Source organism: Trichosurus vulpecula, chromosome 1 (genome assembly GCF_011100635.1).
Source record: "Trichosurus vulpecula isolate mTriVul1 chromosome 1, mTriVul1.pri, whole genome shotgun sequence".
Classification (NCBI taxonomy): domain Eukaryota; kingdom Metazoa; phylum Chordata; class Mammalia; order Diprotodontia; family Phalangeridae; genus Trichosurus; species Trichosurus vulpecula.
The window spans coordinates 249484262-249493678 of NC_050573.1; the positions used below are offsets into that span (position 1 = coordinate 249484262).

The 9417-nt window shown below is 39.0% G+C and overlaps 1 long non-coding RNA gene across 1 annotated transcript; it reads left to right on the top strand.

Moving 5' to 3' along the window:
- The first annotated feature begins 6628 nt into the window (after positions 1–6628).
- Positions 6629–8776, top strand: LOC118834339. Its single transcript, XR_005009346.1, has 3 exons — positions 6629–6961; positions 7880–7955; positions 8589–8776. It is a non-coding gene; the product is annotated as an uncharacterized LOC118834339 (long non-coding RNA).
- The last annotated feature ends 641 nt before the right edge of the window (positions 8777–9417 follow it).

The window sequence follows — 9417 nt, forward strand, 5'->3', positions numbered from 1 at the left end:
TCTGCCCCATGCTTAAAATAGACTCCTTCCACATCTTTTTTTAATTAAGATTTTTTATTTTTAGTTTACAACACTCAGTTCTGCATGTTTTTGAATTTCAGATTTTCTTCCTCTCCCCCCTCCCCCCCTACAAGATGGCATGGAATCTGATGTATCTTCTACATATACCTTCGCATTAAGCTTATTTACACAATAGTCAAGTTGTAAAGAAGAATTATGACCAATGGAATGAATCATGATTAAGAAGAAACAAAACCAAAAAAAAAACAAAAGAAAAAAAAGGAAAAAGAAGAGAGCAAATAGTTTGCCTCAATCTGCATTCAGAGTCCATAGTTTTTTCTCTGGATGTAGATAGCTCTCTCCATCATGAGTCCTTTGGAAGTGTCTTTGAACCTTGTATTGCTGAAAAGAGCCAAGTCTATCAAAGTTAGTCATCACAGAATCAGTATATCTGTGGTTGAATACAATGTTCTCCTAGTTCTGCTCTGCTCACTCAGCAATATATCATGTAGGTCTTTCCAGGTTATTATGAAGTCTGTATCTTCCCCATTTCTCATAGCACAATAGTATTCCATTCCATTCATATACCACAACTTGTTTAGCCATTCCCCAATTAATGGGCATCCCCTTGATTTCCAATTCTTTGCTACCACAGAAAGAGCTGCTATAAATATTTTTGTACATACGAGTGGCTTTCCCACTTGTGTGATCTCTTTGGGGGTACAGCCCTAGAAGTGGTATTCTTCCACATCTTTTTATGTTACAATATTTCTCTTCTTCAAGTGCATTTGTACTGTCTCCTCCTCTCCTCAAGACTTCTTTGCTCACTCTTCCCTGCAAGCGACTCATATGAAAAACTAACAGTGGAGGAAAAAAAAATACATAACTTTTAATTTTCTGTAGCCCCATGTTTAAAATAGGTATTGAATAGTTGTGTTGAATCCTCTGGCCAGCTTATTTGGGTTTTATTGAATCAGCTAAAGTTGCTCCAAGGAGACACTTACATTTTACCTAGCATTTTCACATCTTCTTTGCACTGATCACATTATGCCTTGTATGTTATTTATCGATGTATACACAATATCCCTCGTTAGATGGTAAGTTCCTTGAAAGCAGGGCTATTTTATTTTCATCTCCGTATCTTGATATTTAGAATATTTTTGGCACATTATTAAATAGTTACAGAATTTAGCCTCGAGTATAGCAGTAGAGTTCTATCTAATTTCAGGAAGAAAGTATATATCTATGAAGAAGAGATGGAGAGAGAGAAGGGAGAATGACTTTTCTTGGCAGCATTCTACAGAGAAGGCCCTGGGCATCTTAACTTCCTACTTGCACAATTGCTGGAGGCATCCTGCCTAGTGAGGTCACAGTGTGAGACCTCCAAATGATCAATTAATTTCCTAGAACATTTGTGTATAATTTAAAATTAATTTTTGAATGCCTTCAAAATGGACATGGGTAAATTAAGGAATAAAAGATACCAGGGTATTTTGCTTTGTACAATTCTATATGCCCTGTTGTGATGTATTCATTAATTCATCGCGAATTCCTTGATTTTTTTTATCTTGAATTCACTGATTTATATAACAATTAATTCTCGAGCACTTTTAGGTCAAAGTAGAGATGGAGAAAAAAATCTATAGAGGGACAGAAATAAATAACAAGGCAGGACAGCTTAAAACAAAGTGTCAAAGGAAAATTACCAACATGAGAAGTCATAGAGTAGGTATCTTGAGCAATAATATTTAGATTGTTGGACCTGGAGTGAAGAAGACCCGGGTTCAAATCCTACTTCCCAGTTTATAAACTGTGTGGTCCAAGCAAGTCACCGTCTTTCAGCATCAGTTTGTCACCTATAAAATGAATTATTATAATGCCTGCAGTCCTTACCTCACAGAGCCCTTGTGAGGATCAAATGATATAACAATATTTAAAATGTTATTTAAATGTCAGAGTAAGGAAAACTAAAAGAAATGTCGAAGCCAGTGATAGCTTTGCTCTGCAAAGAAACTCAAAGCCTTTACAGTTTCCTTTAGAGAAGTCTGTTCTCTCTGGATTAGGGCATTAGTTGGTTGTTGCAAGGAAAACAATCCAAAGGTTAAAGATGTTGGTATTGAAGTTTTAATTAGATTTCATAGGTTTCTAATTCACACCTCTCTTTTCCTACCGTTCCATCTGTTTAGCAAAAGGCTGTAGAAAAACAATAGAACATGTTTGCAATCATATGGGCTAGTGACCCAAGGGGTTATTGTTACAAGTAAACTCTGACTCTGCAAAAGTATGCATTTCACAATCTGCAAATCCTCTTAATTAGTTGAATTTCTTTTTGGCAGCTTTCCATTGTTTCAACCCATTCTTTCTAAGTGCTTCTACTGTGAAGGGGGGATTAGAAAGTAGATAGTGAGTCTCAGCTGCTCAGGAACAGATCTTCTCAAAGGCACCACTTCCTATAGCAAAGGAACTCTCATTTAGCTCATCCAAGAAATCTCCATTTGAGGCTTTGATTAGGTGTTTGATGTCCAAGAGACTTGCCCCAGTGTTTTTTTTTTCTTTTTTAGTCCCTCAGGGAAAATAAACAAAACTACAGTGAAGACCTAAAACTAAACAAGATGAGAGGGAAACTTCTTGTCATGCTTAAGGCAAGTTTTCAACCATCAAAATTAAGAGACATTTGCAGATTGACTGGCATCCTGGGATCTGTAGTTCGGAGGGATAAGCATTCATTCTTTGCCTTGCCAGGGATTTGGGTCTGCTCTGACCTTTGAGCCAGAAGGTGGATAGGAGTCAGGCCTGGAAGTTGACAGTCTACAAGAGGCAAGAGGCAAGACTTGACAAGAAGGAGCCAGGACTGATTGCAAAGGCTAAGCAGTAGCAACAGTAGGGAGATTTCATGCTCAGCCCCATCCAAGACTTGTTCAATTCAAGTGTTTCAGTTATGTCTGATGCTTTATGCCCCCATTTGGGGTTTTCTTGGCAAAGATACTGGAGTGGTTTGCCATTTCCTTCTCCAGATCATTTTACAGATGAGGAAACTGAGGTAAACAGAGTTAAATGACTTGCCCAGGGTCACCCAACTACCAACTGTCTGAGGCTAGATTTGAACTCAAGGCCCTGCCTTCAGGCGGGGCACTCTTATCTACTGTGCCAGCACATTGCCCTCATCCAGGATTTCAAACTGAATAATTTGTTATCTTTATGCTACCAATTTTATCCACCAGGGCTTAAAACTGAAGAAGCTAAAAGGAAGGCTGAGAATTAGCGGAGAAGGGAGAGGTGGAGGTTGTAAGCATCATGGAATAGAAACCAGGGAATCAAGCTATCAGTTGTGCTTACCTAATCAAGAATTGAGAAAAGGTCCTCTAAAATTTGTTGTTGCCCCAACTTCCCCTTCGTGTGCCTTCCTAGTAATGGACAATGTAATAAACTCTTTTAACTAAATATTTTCCATATCCTGATTTTGCCTTGTGGAGAGAATGCTTTATTATATTGTTCAGAAAACTTATTAATTGTTCTACTGTTCTAATCCAACTTTATGTGATTAGAGATTGTTTGTACCCAGAACGTCACCTGACCCAGTAACTCTCTAGGAATTCCAGATATAACCACAATGAATTTTGGGTTTCCCCAGGACCTAGATCCACCCCAAACATCCTTGTCACACTTAGGACTTGTTTTGGGTCCACTCTAGCTTGGGTTTTGAGTTCTCTTTTTGTTTTGGATTTGCCCAAATTTTATTTTTACATCTACTCATATCCATCTCAATGTACTTTGCTTTCAAGTTCCCCTCTGGGTGAAATTGCTTAACTAGAGTACATGTGATTTGTATATGACTTGTATGTGGATATGTCAAAATTGTATTTAATGTAAATCTTCCAGAACTGGAGGAGAGGGAGCTGCTTCTCCTTTCTAGCTTGCTTTCTCTACCAAACAACCTAATTAATTTCTTTCTAAAATTATTTCTAATTTTGGGGTTTGTTCTCAGAAACAACAGCAAAGAGGCTGAGGTGAGCTAAAGATACACAAAACATTTAAATTAGATTATTGAGCCAAACTTCTATCTAAATTTTAGAAATTTTCCTAAATAGGGGATTTCAGCTATTGTGATTGTACTGGTATTTTTTCTTCAGATAAAAACTCCATAAAATAGAAGGAAGAGCCGTGAAGACCGGAGGGCCACTGTGTTGTCCTTAGGCTTCAGCCTAGCTGTATGTGAGAAAGGAACGGGGACAGAGTGAAAATAGAATGCCTAGGAGAGAGAGGCGAGGACTAGATGAGATTTGGTTCTAGAAGGGAAGAGGAAACAGAAAAAGATTGAGTACATTCTGTCATGCTACCAAGTAGTATTAAATATGACATGAATTGAGAGCCTATTTTGGTAGATGCCTTGGGAGATAGCCCTGTTTCTTGCCAACTAGGAAAGCAAGATCAGATAAGAATCATGAAACAATAGCAAACAAGATTCCAGGACGGTCAATGGGACTGATTACCCTAAGTACCCTCAAAAGACCACTATCATTACTCTTCAGTCATGCCTCCCAGATGTTGTCATATAGATTGTACCAGCCTCTAATCCATTCTGGTGTTTTGGAAACATCAGTATGTAGGACTAATGGAAGAGGGAAGACTGGAGGCTAGGAAATCAGTTAGGAGCATGTTACACTAATCTAGACATAAGATTAAAAGTCCTGAAGGAAAGTGGGAGTGATGGGGAAGAGGAAGAAAATCTGACATTTCAAAGGAGACTTTAAAGGAATAACTGATAGGATGAGTCAGCATAGATTACTTTCCGTTCCCAGTGCTATCAACCTAAAATATGCTTTAAAAACTTAGTAGGTCTGAAAACTGGCACCAAATTAATTTCCTAAAACACTCACATGCTTGAGAACATCTATTTTTCTTAAACTCCTTAATCTTTCATTTTATAGTTTCCAGGGTCTGGCCTGACTTTCTTTACCAAACACTTCTCATTTCTTTCCTATAGTAAATGTGTTTTCCAGCCAAATTGGTCTATTCTTTGCCCTAAATATATTTTGTATTTTCTTCTTGTGCTCATAATTTCTCCTCTTCCAGGAACACCAACCTAGATCCTTAACATTTATTAAAATCTCACTCATTTCTTAATGTCTAGTTCTGATTCCATCTCTTTCCTGAAACCTTCTGTGACTAGTCCAGTCAGAGTATTCTTTACATTATATTCTTTATATTTTCATGTTTTATCTTCTCTAATATACTGTAATTTCCTTGAGGACAAGGATCATTTCAACAGGGATCCATTAATCAACAAACATTTTTCATCTTTTTTTTTCTCTCCATTGTACATGGTGACTGTAATTTAGAGCTGGAATTGATCTTAGAAATAACCTAATAAAACTCCTCACTTCAAGATGAGGAAACTGAGACTCAGAAAGGGGGTATAATTTTTATGTAAGGTCATACAGCTTTCAAAATTGGCAGTGTTGGGGCCATTGTAGCACTCACATGTTTCATCAATAGTCTTTTATTCTTGTTTCATGACCAGTATACTTCCTCTCCTAGTTAGACATGTCTTTAAGGGAGTATCTTTATTGCCAACTAATATAATTGTTGGTAATATACTGCATCATACTTTTATTTACCATATATCTCTCCATTGTCCTTTGTATCATTTGCAATTTTGATTCTCCTGAGATTATGGCATTCTAATATTCCGATCACTGGATAATCATCAGTGTTAAAGGAAAGAGCTTTTATAAGAGTGAACAGCTTAGGATCGCTGAAAATGCTAGTTTCCCTAATGCATTCCAACCTGACATATTTCTGAGTTCATTTCATTGGCTTTAAGCAGCATCTGCTTAATAATTATCTGAATCTTCCTTCCTTCCTTCCTATCTCTTTTGGTGCAACAACTTCATCAGTGTAGGTAACTCTTGGTATGGAAAACTCCTTATATCAATGCAAATCAGCAACTTGTGTTTAATGAATAACTTTAGTGAGTTGTCTGGGGACACTAAGAGGTTAAGTTACATGCCTGAGGCGACACAAGTATTATATCAGAAGCAGGATTTCCAACCAGGTCTTTCTGCCCCCTATCAACTATAACACTATGCAGCCCCTCTCCCTATATGTCTATAGGGATGTACATACATGTACAGATGTATGTTTGTGCACATGTGAATGTAGACATATCCCTACATATTTATGAAGATAGATATTACTATCCATATCTTTAGTTAATTCTATATCTCCATCTGTTGACTGACTCACTCAAAGGATTCTGATCCAGCTGTATGTCATAATTTGGGAAATATGCTATTTTCATTCACTTTATTTTTCCCATGTGAGTCATTAAACCTATTGCTTTTGAATGATTACAGATTTCCTTGAGCAGGCTTTGCAGTGTTCCAGAGCAAGAAAAAGAACGTCATAAAAGACCCATGAAATAGATGAAAAGTTATTTCCAGAAGTCCACCATTAGCCCATGAACATTTATTAAGCTCCTGCTGTATGTGAAGCACTTTGTTAAATGCTGGGAATATAGACAGATTAAAAACAGTCCCTGCTCTCAAGGAGTTCTCAATCTAAACAGGGAAGACCACATGCAAACAACTCTGCGTAAACAAGATATTTACAAGATACATTTGAAATACTCAACAGAAGGAAGGCACTAGAATTAAGGGGGGTCAGGAAAAAAATTCTTGTAGAAGGACTTGAAGTAATCCAGGAGATAAGGAGGAAAAGCATTTCAAGTGTTGGGGACAGCTCAGATTTGTTTTGTTTAGGAAGTACAAGGAGGAAAACAGAGTGAAATAGAAGGAAGGCCCAGGTGAACTAGCCTTCTCACTTAAACATAGTAATCAATTAATTAATTGATGTGTATTTATTTAGTATCTACCATCTTCCAGGTCCTGTCCTAAGTCTGGGTATATATACAAAGACAAAAATGAAACAGTACCTGTCCACAAGAATCTCGCATCCTATGGTAAGGGGAACAATATGTAAAACTATAACTGTTAAAAATATATAAATAGTAAATATAAAGGGGGGGGGGTTAGCAGCTAGGGTCAAATGAAAGGTCTCATGTAGGAGGTGGTACTTAATCTGAGTTTTGAAGAGAACCAGTGCTTCCAAGAATTGGAGGTTCCAGGTATGGGAGACAGCCTAGGACAAAGCACAGAAGTGAGAGAATGTGTACAAGAAACACCGTAGAGTTCATGAAGGGGACTAATGTGTAATAAGCCAGAAGGCAGACTGTGGAGGGTTTTAAATGCCAAAGAGAAGAGTTTGACTCTCATCATAGAGGCAATGGGGAGCCCCTGGAGTTTTTTGAGTAGGAGGGTGACACGGTCAGATCTGCGCAATTAGGAATGTCAGTTTGGAAGCAGCAGAAAATGGATTGGGGAGGGGAGAGGAATAACCATCACCACATTTATGCAGGTTGGTTTTCCCAATTATTTAATCTGTCACCTTAGATAGGAGATAAGGAAGAGAAAGATAGAGCTAAGTTTATGTTACAGCTGGAAGGGAGTGGATGACCTTAGTCTTTCTAAATTAAGGTCTTTCCCAGACCTGAGTTTGTCTGAGGCAATGCCCTCAATGACTAAGGGCTAGGTAAGAATTGAGACAAAAGATGGAGTGGATACTAAAGTTGGGTAAACTTGGAGGCCTATATGCTTTTTATTTTTAAAAAATCAGATCGAGCAATCCCCTTTATTCAAAAGCGAGACAGCATGGTATAGTTGAAAGGGTATCTGAACCAGAGAAAAGAAAGACCTCGATTTCAAACCTATGTCTGGCACTTACTAGCTGTGTGACCTCAAGCACATTCTTTAATCTCTCTGTGTCTCAGGTTCCTCTCTATAAAATATGAATGACAATACTTGTTATATGTACCTCACAGGGACGATCTGAGGATCCAAAGAGATAATGGCAGACCTGATTGCTGAGTTCTGGTGATTGCTGAGATGAGTCTTGAAGTAAGTCAGAGAAAGTAGAGGCTGGTGCTGAGGAGTAAGAGGATTCTAGGGAAGGGTGCAAATACACTGCTGGGAGGTAAAGCATCCTGAATGAGGAGTAGTAAGCCATTCAGTTTTGCTGGTTATATAATATGTGGAGGGAAGCAAAGTGTACTGCAGTAAATACTGGAAAAAGTAGGAAAGGACCCAGATTATGAAGAGCTCTGCCTTGTCCATACAACAACTGGCATATTGTTTTCAGTTCTGAATACCACATTTTTGTTGCTATTCAGTTGTTTTCAGTCATGTCCAAGTCTTCATGACCCTATTTGGGGTTTTCTTGGCAAAGATACTGGAGTAGTTTGCCATTTCCTTTGCCAGTTCATTTTACAGATGAGGAAACTGAGCAAAATGGGCTCCTTAGCACTTAGGTCAACCAAGTGCCCTTGAATAGTTCGGCTTTTGTTTCCTTTGAGTAATTCAGTGTATTTCATTGAGTCTTACTAGGTGCTAAGCCCCAGGCCCAAACCCCTATTCGGTGTGAAACCTATGTGGGTGTGGATTGGTAACTAAGGTGGGGCCCAAGGTGGGGCTAACTAAGGGGAGGGGCTAACTCAAGAACCAATCACCGGAGCCTAAGTTCTGGTCATTCAGATCACGCTTGATGACGTCTAAAACTCTATAAGAGGAGAGAACACAGCTGGGAGATTGAGACTTGTTGGAGCCAGCAACAGCCACGACAGCTACAGCCAAAGCTGAAGACAAAGCTGAAGCCAAAGGAGCTGAAGAAGCAGGAGCTGCTGGTAGCAAGGATGACCCATGTGTGGACTGGGGAGTGCTGAGCAAGGGCTTGAGGCCAGTGGGCAATCTTACCGGAAGGGGGAAGCATGAATATGATTTAGTTTAATGCCATCATGTTTTTCTGTAGCCTCCTGGTTACTCTTGTGAGGCGGACTTATTGGGCCTGGAAGCTTTTGACCAGGATATCAAAATGGGGACACTGGTTCGTGGGTCTGCTACTTTGGAGCTTGAATAAATGCTTTAATTCTTCTGCCTTCTACTTAGAGAATTCCTTATATCCTGCGGTTCTGAACCATTCAGACATATGTATGATTCTCTTTGAAATAATAAATTCTGCCTTCATAATACATCTGGCGATGAGCACCCCTTGTTCCAGGATACATAATCTAATCAGCCATGTGTCCTGGAACAGGCTAACAGAGTGAAGTGACTTGCCTAGGGTCACCCAGGTAGTAAGTATCTGAGGCCAGATTTGAACTCAGGCAGTAAAGTCTTCTGAACCCTGGCCTGATATTCCATCCACTGGAGCAACCTAGTTGTTCCAGCACATTTCAGGTAGGTCATTGGTTACCTGGGAATCATACAGAGGACAACCAAGTCGGTAGAAGGACCTCAAGATCATGCCACAGCTGTATCAGTTGAAGTAAGTTGAAATGTTTAGCCCACAGACAAAATTTAGGCT